The sequence below is a fragment of the Mustela nivalis genome (genome assembly GCF_964662115.1).
Source record: "Mustela nivalis genome assembly, chromosome: 4".
Taxonomy (NCBI): Eukaryota; Metazoa; Chordata; class Mammalia; order Carnivora; family Mustelidae; genus Mustela; species Mustela nivalis.
The window spans coordinates 81,331,729-81,345,179 of NC_139023.1; the positions used below are offsets into that span (position 1 = coordinate 81,331,729).

Here is a 13,451-nt window from a genome sequence, read left to right on the forward strand (position 1 = left end):
GATTTCAGCCATCAATTTTAGAATGAAGTCTTTTTGTGTACAATGAAGGAATTTGGGAGGAGGATGATTTGAGTGCCTATGGCTGTCTTTTCAATCCAAGAGCACAGGCACAGCCATACTTCTAGATCTCTCCCACTAATCACCTCTGAGTCACTATTACCAAATCCTGCTAGGACCTTGCTCACCACCAGCTCCAGGGACTTCACCTTTCCTGCACATAGTTAAGACTCTAGCTTCAAGAAAAGTATCCAAGTACCTTTGGGGAATTTTCCCTCTGCACCTGTTAACTGTATTTAGGAGTCACCCAACCTCCAAAAGGAGGCTTGGAGTGAATCTTTTTAACAGCATGAAAACATTATTTTGTGATGAGTGTGCTTTTAAATACAGTTGCTCACTGTTTGTAAGGTCGTAATTAATCTGGCTTTGAGTTTCTTTGCTGCCAAAACATATCCAAGGTAGGTTTCCAAGGCTGAAATGGACCATTCAGACAGTTAAATTGAGAGATAAAACACTGCATACAAATTCAGAGCAGAATAAAAATTTTCCAGGTGTAGTTGGCTCTTGAATACATAACTTTACTTAAGAAAGTTCCCCAACATCTGGTTCCTTTTTTTCTGTGTAAGGATAAGCATGGGGGGAGGAAAGTATGCCATCTGTCCTGAAAGTAATTAATTCATTCCTCTTAATGCTAGGTGGAAATCACAATTTTACCAGTCACAGAAGAAAGCTTCAGAAATAATCTATTACATAACCTCACACATACAATTGTTTGATACAGGACAATGTGTTCACTTTTAACATGAAATTTTTCTTACACCCCAATATAATACCTTCAGTTTGAATTTAATATGCTAATATACAGTTAAAAGACAATATAAGACCTGAGTTTCCACAGAGGAAGTCACTTTTGAAATGGATTTTGAGAGATGGACAGGGTTTTTACCAGGTGATAGCTAGCATTCCAAAGACAAGAAATAAGTGTTGGCAAGGATGTGGGAAAAAAGAAATCCTAGTGCACTGCTTCTGGGAACATAAGTTGGTGCAGCCACCATCAAAAGCAGTATGAAGTTTCCTCAAAAAATTAAAAATAGAGGGATGCCTGGGTGGCTCAGTCAGTTAAGCATCTGTCTTCAACTCAGGTCATGATCCAGGGTCTTGGGATCAAGTCCCGCATTGGGCTCCTTGCTCAGTGGGGAGCCTGCTTCTCCCTCTGCTTGCCACTCCCCCTGTTTGTGCTTTCTCTCTCTCTCTCTGTGTCAAATAAATAAATAAAATGTTTTTTAAAAAATTAAAAATAGAACTATCACATGCTCCAGTAATTCCACTAATGGGATCTACTTGAAGAAAATGAAAAAAAACTAATTCAAAAAGATATATGCACCCCCATGTTTACTGCAGTATTATTTACAATAGCCAAGATATAAAAGCAACCCACATATCCATCAATAGATAAATGGATACGGAAAATATTACTCAGCCTTAAAAAAGAATGAGATCTTGCCATTTGTTGACAAAATGGACAGACCTAGAGGGTATTATGATCAGTGAAATAAGTTAGAGAAAGACAAATACCATATGATGTCACGTATAGTGAAAACTAAAAAGCAAAACAAATAAGGAAAAGGGGTGGGAGGATGGGCAAAATGGGTGAAGGGGAGTGGAAAATACCCTCCAGTTATGCAATAAGTCACTGGGAGAAAAGGCATAGCATAGGGAATATAGTTCAATGATACTGTAATAGTTTTATGATGACTGATGTTAGCTATATTTGTGGTAAGCATAGCACGATACACAGAATTGTCAAATCACTATGTTGTACACTGAAACTATTGTAACACTGTGTATCAACAATACTTCAATTAAAAGAAAAGATTTCAACCAGATAGAATCTGAAATAGAAAATCATTCCAGGAAAAGAATAATGTGGAAGCTTAAAAATAAATAAAAATAATTTCTGACAGCTAGGTCTAAATATCACTTCTGAAGAAAATTAAGTCGCCACAAATGACACTACTCAAATAGCTACTCCCTCTCCCATAGTCTTCCTTACATCCTTGTGATCCTCTCCCTGCCTGCCTCCCCCTGTATTATGAAACAAACATACCACATCAAACAGAAAACTGTGACTCTAAGAAAGGAAGCTCAGCTTGACAGGAGCAAAGCTGAATAACTCTCTAAAGCCTGACTCAAGAGCTCTGTCATTTTCGTCTTACTGCCATTTAATGATAAATGATCCTTTCCCCACAATCTGCCACTGTTGTTAAACAGGGGTCTTAACAGGGCCCTCCCACCTGCACTCTGCCTTTGTAATTAGTACATCTGGTCTCTGTGCATATATTTCATGGGTGACTCACATATAAGCTAAGTGATAGGTAACCAAATTACAAGGCTATAAATACATCAAGTGTTGGCCTGGAAAAAAAGCCCAAGTGGTTTATGAAGTCAGCAATATTCTGACAACTGATCCTTACAACAGAGCTTAGTTTTCTTTCCCTCCCTCCTCCTCCCCACTTAGGTAATTTGATATTACACGTGTCTCCAAGTATAAATCACAAGTGAATTATTGGAAAAAGGTAACTTGGGCCTGAAAGATTTTAATTATAGCAACATTTTTTATTCATAAGAAGTCTTAGCTGGACCATCTCCAAATAATCTACATCTACCCAGAACATTTGGAAATAGGCAAGAAGTCTTGGTATGTAAAGCAAACCTGGCCATGACATCCCCATGGTATCATTTTGTTTTTTCTAAGTGGGTGTTAGTTACTGAATGTTAGAAAGAAATCCAAAGAGTACCATTTCCCAAAGTGTGTATCAAAAGGACCCCCAAATTGATGGGAAACATTATAATAATGAAGATAATCAACAAAGAATGGAAATTCATAGTTAACACTTTGCCAGTTTCTTCTCTTTAGTTTATCTTCCTCACCAACAATAGAGCTATTTTAATTTAATTTAAAAAATTATCCTTCTCCTGTCTAAAATCTTCTCTTAGAATCAAGACTAAGCATTTAATATAAACTCTTCCTATATTATTCTTTGTCATGATAGTTCAGACTCCTCATTGAAAGCAAGAACCATGTTTTACCCATCTTTTTACCCCATCATCTACCTGTAGAAGGGCACACATGATATGTTTATAGGATTGTAATTTGGTAGCCTGACACAAAATTGGAGATTATCACTCATTTGTGTTGAACTATAAGTGAAACCTTATTAAACAAGATGCCTGAATCCATGTGTGTCAGTGTGTGTGTATTTGTGCATGCTATCTGTGTAAAGCTTCTGCAAACATATTGCTGTTCTACAGCTTAAAATTTAACCTCCTCAATGTGACATAGGAACTTTTCCCAGTCTGACTCCAGTCTTCCATTCTGGCATCATCCCCTGTTCTTGTACCTCAGCACCATATCTAGGTTCAGCTTCTCTGATGTCAAGCCAAAGATTTGCTCTCCTCCTAGGCACACTGCCTAGACCTTTATGAATGATGATCTCACTTAATGGAAGTTGAGTCTTGAGGCATTCCCATAAAGGTCAGAAGCAGAGACAAGAATGAGTTTTGGATGCCAGGAAACAAAAGCTGGAAAACCAAGACATTCCATCGTAAGAGAATGGGAGAAGAAATTTCAGCTTAAATATATTTTTTTCTAAGACTAGAACATGACTGTGAGTACTGTTTACTTATTCACGGGAAAAGGGGGAAGGGGATGGGCTTTGCTCTTGGAAATAAATAAGTAGAAAGTTGGTCCCAAGTACATTTTAACATCTGGAACAGAACTAGTTTCACAAATACATGCATAGTCCCTTACACACTATCTCATGAAGTAAGTTATTTTATTGGTGATGATGGGTGAACACGAAGTCAACACCACTATTCCCACTGTTCCATCCTCCATGTTTGCTATCATCACTATCATAAAGAACTCAATTTCAGTTGATGACATCATCAGAACAAGAACAGTGAGGGATTTGTGTTGCTTGGGTCAACAGCAGCCTTTCCACTTGGAGTAGGCTCTCCACATACCCAGAGCCCTGCAATGATGAAATCAGACCACCACACAGAATTAGACCACAGAAAATACTGCTCAACCAGTAAGGACTAGGGCTGCAGGACCCCCAGCAGACTTACAGACAGAAAGATGCTGAGAAACCTCACTTCCTGAGATTGAATGTGATCATCAGAAATCAGTATTTGCAGAGTTTTAGAGGTGAATCTTCAGGCCTTACCATAGCAACCTCACCAAAGAAACAGAAGCCTAAAATGGCCTTGCTGAGGCATGTGGCTTGCTCTTATGACTTGCTGAGAACATGTGGCAAATCAGCAGGAAAAAGGGTTTCCTTCAGCCAATTTAGCGCTTCATCCTCAGAACCATATTCTCTCTGCTTTTAAACATATCCCTGCTCCATGGATTATGAACTTTCCTTGGAAACATGAAATGGTTGCACTTCCTAAGTGAAGAATGTCTCCATTTCTCTGGGTTGCCTTCTCTTAAATCTTTTCTTGTGTAAATTATAACAAACCTCTCTTTTTCACTAAGTAGAATTGGCTCAATGAGATCAGCTACCCCAAGGTAATTGTCTCTGCTTATTACTGTGGAGCTGCTGTGGGAGGGCAATTCTTTCCTGCAAAGAAAGCAGACTCAAGACCAAAAGAAGAGATGGATTTCCTTTGAGACAAATTGCATTTCTCTCTATAGTTACATCTAAGAACTGAAGGGTTGGGGAGGAGAACGGCATAAATGTATGTATAGGCTCATAGAATGTTTTAGCTAAATGAAGAAACTGAGGGCCAGAAAGGTGATGTGACTGCCTGAGATAACACAGCAAATTATTAGTAGACCTCTGACTGGAACTCAAAGTTCTAGCCCCTGATTTCTTAAAAGAGGAAGCTGAGGGCAGATGCTTGGCCTGAATGTGGATTCTGTGGCTGACCAGCTGTGTGACATTGAGTAGGTTTCTTAAAGTCTCTACTGTTTCCATATCTGTAAAATGGGGATGATTGACCTTCACATTTTTTTAAGGTTTAAATTAGTGACTATGTGATCAATATTTAGAATGGTAATTATTGGAACTTACAGAGCAATCATTATTAGCCTCATTCTAGCTTGTTATTCTTCCCAAGCTTTCAAACAGTGAATCAAAAAAAAAAAAAAAACAACAACAACAAAATCCTGTCTGGAAAAGGGAAGAAACACCATGGAGTTGGAAAAGAAGTTCATATAAAGCCCTGCCATCCCAGTCACCTTAATACCTTGTGATGCTTGAAGGCAGGCTACAGTAACTTTCCCTGTGTTGAGTTCTTTGCCAACTAAAATAAAACATTTCTTTTCTTAACTTTTTAAAATTATGGTACTAGGATGCATCCTCTCAGTGATAGCACTGTTGGTCATGCCAGTCTGTATGAAATTCTTTTACCCAGTATGTTAAGATGAATGAAGTTGTACAGTTTCTCTCCCTCCTCTCACCAAGCCTGTCACCTCAGGGTTTCACAAAACTTGAGTTCAGTTGTATGCTTTGATATTACTTCAGATTAGGAAAGAAAATGGAAAAATTAGGAAAGAAATTAGGAAAGAATTTCTCCATGAGTGGTTGCGAACAAATGAAGGTGACTAAAGCTGACTCCATTGATGATGTCTCATTATAGCACAGAGTCCTGAAAAGGCACACAGATGAACAAATAAGGTCTTACTTAGAAGAAGACAGTGAATTCCTGCAGTGACCTTAGGAAGGAAGTGCCTGGGTATTTCTAACATCATGAATTAGAGAATTGAGGTAGTACTAGTATAAATTTGAGAAATGCTAAAGAGTAACTGAAAGAAATAGGAAGAGATGAGGAGGCAAAATGAACAAAATGCCAGATATGCCCACATGCCAACAAGGAAGACGTGTGGAGGTGAGGTGTGAGAAGAAGTCTGTCACAGTGGCCAATAAACCATGAGGGCCAAATGTTTGGCTTGAATAACTCAGAATCTGCTCCCTGCCTACAGCAGGGCTTGGCAGTGAGTCAGCAAATCCAGCAAAAGAATTTCTTTTTCAGGAACCAAAGACAGTCCATTTACACACACACACACACACACACACACAATCTCGTAGATTCACCCTTAATCAGCAAGGAGAAAAACATGGCATTTCTTTTTCAATTTTTAATACCATGTATATCGGGGTGCTTGGGTGCCTCACTCAGTTAAGTGGCTGCCTTTGGCGCAGGTCATGATCCCAAGGTCTGGGATCAAGCCCCATGTAGGGCTCTCTGCTCAGCAGGGAGCTGGCTTCCCCCTCTTCTCTGCCTGGCTCTCTGCCTCCTTGTGCTCTCCTTCTCTCTGTCAAATAAATAAATAAAATCTTAAGAATAAATAAATAAATAAAATCATGTATATCTTTGAAAATTATCAGGAACCATTTGTCAAGAAAGCAAAAGATCTATATAAGTATCATTTTAAATATTCTTATTAAGAATATGCTACATGTCTTATACTAATTTCTTCTATCCCCTCCCTTTATGAATGCAAAACAAAAACACAAGGACACAAACAAAATGTTAACAGTGGCTATATCTGAGTTGTGAGATGACAAAGTAATTTTTTTCCTTTTCTTTGCTCTTTGTATTTTCTAATTTGCCTTCAATAAATATGTATTTTTCTAATATTTAAACATGTATTATTTTTCTAATTTTGAATATTTCAAATATGTTAAAGATAACAACAGAGTGAGCAAAAGCAAGACATTTTCAATGAGCAGCCTTACTGTTTTATGATGTTCCCTCAGATGACACCTCATTAAACCAGCAAGTACCAACTATAAAATCCTCTAGAAAGGGCAAGACCACCAGGGAAGGACAAAGGAAATTCAGCACACAAGGAAACCATACAGATGATTTCACAGTCTTACAAGAACACTGAAGCCTGTGTAGTGACTATTAAATATACACTTTAACATTCTGAGGAGGCTTGGTAGGACATCAGCTCCTACCAGGCACATGAATAGCAAAAGTCCCCAAACTACTGCCAATGCCAGGTAGGTCCTGTACAACTTAGTTGGACCTTTCTCTTTCCCAAGGGTACTCACAGTTTTCAAACCGGGCATGGGTTTAAGTACTAATTAATTGAGTGTGGATAGAGAAATCCCTGTAATTGAACCAAGTGCTATCTGATAATGTTTTCAAAGCAAAGACCATTTGGTTCTAGGTATCAGGCAGACTACAAAACAACTATGCACTTTAGAATCTCTCCTGCTGCTCCATTAATGAAAAAATTTCCTTAAAGGACCCATTGCAGAGGCTCAGTTTGGTTTCAAGTAAATTTTCCACCACTTTGGTGGTGAGAAAAACCACAATATTGGAAATCCCGATCCTTCCTTTAAAAAATGAAGTTGTTGCCAAACAAACTCTCCCAGGATTGCCTCTGACTATTGGCATTTAGTGCAGGATCATCAGTCCTACAAACTACAAGTATTTTATACACACCAGAGATCACATCACCTTCAGTTGTCCTGTTACAGGGTCTTTAGTGTGCCAGAGGTGACCAGCAAACTCATGTTGTCCATTCATTTCAACAGACATGTCCCCAACTAAAGGCAGCTGGGAGTAAGCAGAAGAAGCAGAAAAAATAAGGGCTGGGACCTAAGGAAGGAATGGAGGCTTTTATGAGAAGCTACAGTTCAATGAACAGTATTTGAAATGAAAAAAGACACATTTGGGCTGTTATCAGGTGTTGTATCTCAGGGGGTTAGGTACCACGAACAGACAGGAGAATAGCTGGACACAGGTAGAGGTTTATCTGTGACCAACCCCCACCCTACATCTCATTTCAAGTAGCTGGATCTCTATCTGAATCACTTACCTGGTATTCGAGTTCATCTAAGCCCTTGATTTTTTCCCACAGGGTTTATAGGTATACTCATGAATTCCAGCCCTGAGGTAGAGGCTCTGCCTCCAGCTGGCAGCCCCATCATGCTGCATGTCAGCTTTTTGGCCTGTATCTCAGCTTTTCTCCTATATTATGGCTCTACTAAATATGGTAACAGGGTGAGCTAGAGGCATCTATAGCTGGGCTTGAGCCCCAAATGCCACCTATGTGACCTTGGGCAAGTTACTTTTGTAAATAAACTTCAGTTTTCTTATCCATAAAGTGGGAGCAATAGAGCTTCTTTATCCTTTGGGGCAACTGAGTGGGTCAGTCAGTTAAGTGTCTGCCTTCAGCTCAGGTCATGATCCCAGAGTCCTGGGATCCAGACCCGCATCTTCAGACTCCTTGCTCAGCAGGGAGTCTGTTTCTTTCCCTGCTCCTGGACTCCCACTCTCTCTTGTTCTCTCTCTCTCTCTCTCTCAAGTAAATAAATAAAACCTTAAAAAAAAAAAACTTCATCATCTTAGAATTGTTGTATAGAATTTGAGATGCAAAATATAGTACTTGTCACATGGTAAATGCTCAATAAATTTGATGATGTCGATGGTGATAATGATGACAAAAGATGAGAATATCATGATGAAGAATGGATCTTCTTAACCTTGCCCACATGCTACAGACTCAACTACACTACAGTCGTCTCAACTGGGAATTATTTTTTGCCTCGAGACTTTTGGCAATATCTAGAGACTTTGTTGGTTCCTTTAAGGAACGAAGGCATGAGGGTGTGCTACTGACATCTAGCGGGTGGACGCCAGGGATGCTGCTAACCATCCTATCATGCACAGCACAGCCACTCCCTCCTACAACAAAGAATTATCTGGTCCAAAATGTTAATAGTGCCAAAGTTGAGGAATCCTGCTTGCCAGACATCCATGCTTACCAGCGTCCCCCGACTTCCCTTAGCCCTGGCAGTCAATGTGCCCCCAGCTGGGAGCTGCGGCTGGTATTTAAGACCTAACCCTTCCCAGGACTGGCTCATCCCACTGTCTCCTGAGCTCCTGAGTCCCTACTCTGTGGGATTCTTTGTCAAATGGCCACCAGGCTTCATTGCTCTGACCTGACTCCATAACAGCAGGCATGGAGAGAATGACCAGGCCTTCCCTCTGACCAGCAACAGGAGAGAAAATGCTTCCTGCAGGGCTGTGGCAAAGAGCCACATGAAAACAAGCGCAGCAGCCAGTCAAGCGTTCCACCCAAACTGGCTCCACACCAGGGCCAGACCATGAGTCACCACCACATGCTGCCGCCTCTCGCAGTGACCTTTCTTTATCCCTTCACTAGTTGTAAATCTTCAGGAGCAAAACAGCAGAGAACAGACTGGGAAGGCCCTGGCAGAATATTGTACCTGGCAAATGCCCAAATCAAAATTCAGAGTTAAGTACCCAGGCCCTGAATAAATGCCAATCACAGCAAAACCAATGCTCCCCTGAGCCATCCCTATGAACCAGAGAAGTGGACACATGGAGCCCCCTCTCTTGACATAATTTAAATCCTGAGGCAGTAGTGGAGCATCCTCTCCAGGAGAAGGAACAGATGTGTTTAGCAATACCCAGATGGCTGGGGACAAATTGAAGGACCTGTGTAATGTTTGCCCATAATTCATGCTTGCACCAAACCACACTGCACCCCTAAAGAAATCTTCCTTGTGTCCCTAATTCCTCTTGGGTCAAATGGAATTAATACTGTCTTCCATGCAGTGTTGTGAGAAACAATTAACATAGGTTATTAAATAGTGCTTTGGCTCAAAATAAAGCAAAACTGGGTTTTTGTTTCTGCTTTTTCTTTTTTTTTTTTTTTAAAGATTTTATTTATTTATTTGAGAGAGAGACAATGAGAGAGAGCATGAGCAAGGAGAAGGTCAGAGGGAGAAGCAGACTCCCCGTGGAGCTGGGAGCCCGATGCGGGACTCGATCCCGGGACTCCGGGATCATGACCTGAGCCGAAGGCAGTCGTCCAACCAACTGAGCCACCCAGGCGTCCCTGTTTCTGCTTTTTCAGAGGCAACCATCATGATGGGAAAAACGCCAGTGGATGGGGCAGCTGCCTTCTGCAGGGGAATTCACTCTGCCCAGTCTCACTGGAGTTGTCTTTCCTAAAGTATAGTCTTCTAACCACCTGCATCAGAAGCACCTAGAAAGCCCCCAACAAGCAGATTGCCAGGCCACTACCAACATGGAATTTCTGTAGATTAAGCTTTGAAAAGTACCCTTTAAACAAGTTCCCCACTTGAGTTTTATATCCACTAAAATTTGAGAATCTTATACAATGAATAATCTCTGGGACAGTACAACCACAGTCATTATTTCCAAGAGTAAGAAAAAAGAATGGGTCCTTCATTTTTTTCTCTCTGCCTATGTTGCCCATCTTACGCAAGGAGAATTCCTGGACAAGATGGAACACATGCAAAATGACTCATCTGAACGAAATTGTCCACCCCCACAATTATGCTTATAACACAACAGCAACACATTGCCATTTGCCCTTCTTAGTTTTGTAATTTCTCCCAACACTCTTGAAGTTTAAAGAACTATTTCCCCCTTTGCTGTTGGATGCCTAATTTCCTGAGCAAATTCCCATCTCTAGCACTTGTTATCATGGAACTAATCATAAACAGAACTGACCCATTGTCAGCGAATCCCTTCTCCCACCATCCTCTACAGTTGTTCTGAGAATTTGGTGTGCGTTCCAACATTCACATTCATTATCCTTATAATGATCTTGTGAGACATAATCTCCATTTTATAGATGAGGGAACAAAACCACCAAAAGGCTTCACAAGTGACAGAACCGGTACTTGACTACACTCTCTGACTCTAAACCCAATGCTGTTAGCAGCTCAAATTCAACAAACCCAGTGCTCTAGGCTATTCTGCCTCCTGTTGTCTGTAGGAAATTATAAGAAAGCAGCAACCAGTTGAGTATAGTTGTCTAGAATTTAAAATTCTCTAACCATACTATTAGCAAGCATGTACATGCAAAACACAGTGTAATTATTTGATGACTACTTGACCAATCAGTTTCATCAATTATGTTATATAACTTCACAGACTTCTGAGCTAATAACAGCTGGTAAGTGTTAAATATTTGACACTACTGGGGCACCTGGGTGGCTCAATGGGTTAAAGCCTCTGCCTTCGGCTCAGGTCATGATCCTGGGATCGAGCCCTGCATCGGGCTCTCTGCTCAGCGGGGGGCCTACTTCCCTTCCCCTCTCTCTGCGGGCCTGTGATCTCTGTCTGTCAAATAAATAAATAAAATCTTAAAAAAAATATTTGACACTACTGTTCTAAGTGCTTCAAGTTATTCTAACTCACTGAAACCTTCCAAACATCCTTCAAAGTTGATACTACCATTGTTCTCTCTTCACAGTGGAGAAAACTGCAGCAAAGAAATATTTAGTAAGGTGTCTAAGGTCAAGCATCTAGTAAATGACTAGGCTGGGAAATATACCCAGATAATAAGGCTCCAGAACCAATACCGTTGCTAACCCACTTTACTGTGTATTCCAGTATTAACACAGTAAGAGCTAAAACAACAAAAGATAATGGCTGGAGATTGTGGGGAGCCTGCTTTCCCTAAAGATCTTTCTAGTGCCCTAGAGAATTTTATTTCTTTGAACCATGGTTTCTAAAATGCTATAGAAAACAAAGGCCCATAAAATGCTGAGCAACATAGACGATGAAAGCTCTGAAATGATGTGGAATTCTGTCATAAATAAAGTTCTAGAAAGATTCCAGATCTGCAATGTGCTTTCAACTAAGGCAGGGAGGAGCTTTGTTATAATTATTACAATCTAATTTAAAGCTAAATCCAGGCTAGAGGGAGAAAAAAATGAAAATAAACTCTCTCCTAAAGCTGTCAGCCTGGCTGTGGCCTCCAACTGTTTTAGTCACTAAAACCTTGTATTTAATGGTCACTTTTTATAACAAACACTAGGAAAGAAATACAAAGCTCTAAATCAGAGTTTATTTCTAAAGAATGGGAAATAAAGGTGTTGGAGTGCTAAGGAAGACCACAGAGAGATGGTACCACCATGATACCTTCCTTGCTGGTAATTATGAAGCAGCATCAAGCAAGACCTCCAGTTTCAAACTGTAATCCAATAACCTTTCTACCCCTGTTTGAAGGGAATCCCCACTGCATGTGCAGAGTCCTCATTTCCAATACCCCCAGTGATAGCAACTTCTGTCCATTCAGTTCAGACCCTAGAGCTTCTACATTCATGCTTCGGAATGATTATCTCTCTTCAACAGTGTATATTTTACATGGTGTTATTGTCATAGGAAGTAAATACTGGGTGGCCCAAGTGAAAGTCTCCCACAAGCCTCATTAAGAAAGTACCAGAGCATTCATCTGCTAAGCCCCCAGGATGTGGTTTATCTCTGACTATGTATGACATCTTTTAAATTCTTCTGCTCAGAAGAACATTCCAGAGATGTTACTGCGGACTGCCACTAATTGCAGAACCAAAAGACCAAATGCTAAGACCACATTTGGCCAGAACTGTTTTCCAATATTTATGAGTTAGTGTGATCAAACTAAAGTCTGGTAAATATAATCCCAGCAAATGAGCAAATGTCTCTTGATCCTTAAATCCCAGCTTCAGTGTTCCCTCCTCCCTAACTCTCCCAAGTCAAGTTAGTCTCTCCTTCACATTCCCATGACATCTGTTTATATCTCAATTATAGCGCTGCACATGTTGTGTTCTAATTATCATGTTTATATCTGTCTCCCTTATTATCTATACTATAGCTCCTGGGGGGCAGGGGCCAGTGCATTATCATCTTAATGTTCTTAGCACTTGGCAAAATTGGCAAATAAGAACTGAATAAATATTCAGTGAATAAAAGAATGTGATCTAAAATGAGGGGGAGAACCCATCAGTTCAGTTCAAAATGATCAAATAAATTAATTAACCCTGTGGTACTAGTTCAATACTTCTGTGGCTCAATTTTTTGACTTGGTCTAGCTCCCATTTTGATTCTCTTCCACTCTGATCCTTAAATCAGAGACTGGATTAGTTACCCTAAAGTATCAGATGCATAACAGATACATATGCATATAGGCTTATGATAAATTGATATATGATTTACTGGATTTCTTGGAGCAAGAAATAATTAGTGTATGGTTGCCTCCATTTTCCATTAGCAAACAGTGTGTAATGAATCTGCGACTCTCCATTCTCCTTACTCCCCAGAGGAAGAACAAGCCTGGATGGCCATTCCCATATACTCCACAACAGACCAAGAGTAAGATGGATCATTTGTCCCCTGTCATTTTCCCCTGACTCTGCAACAATACCATCAGCTCCACCAACATAAGGGTATTATGATCCTATTCTCAGGTTATAGACACCATAAAGTCCCTTATCCTGGGACAATGGAATCTTAGATAGAGGCAGGATGAGAAGAATGAAACTCAGATGTGTGCCCTAACATGCCTGAGTATATTCCTGAGGTAAAGCCACATTCCAGAGTTTTCTCCTCTTCTACCCACACAACATTAATCATTCTTTATTTCTTAAATGACATAGAAGATTTATTAA

The 13,451-nt window shown here is 40.2% G+C and overlaps 1 long non-coding RNA gene across 1 annotated transcript; it reads right to left on the reverse strand.

Moving 5' to 3' along the window:
• Nucleotides 1-6,127: 6,127 nt before the first annotated feature.
• LOC309863089 lies at nucleotides 6,128-9,065 on the reverse strand. Its single transcript, XR_014310889.1, has 3 exons — nucleotides 8,964-9,065; nucleotides 7,462-7,575; nucleotides 6,128-6,319 (listed from the first exon to the last, which is right to left on the reverse strand). It is a non-coding gene; the product is annotated as an uncharacterized lncRNA (long non-coding RNA).
• Nucleotides 9,066-13,451: the final 4,386 nt, after the last annotated feature.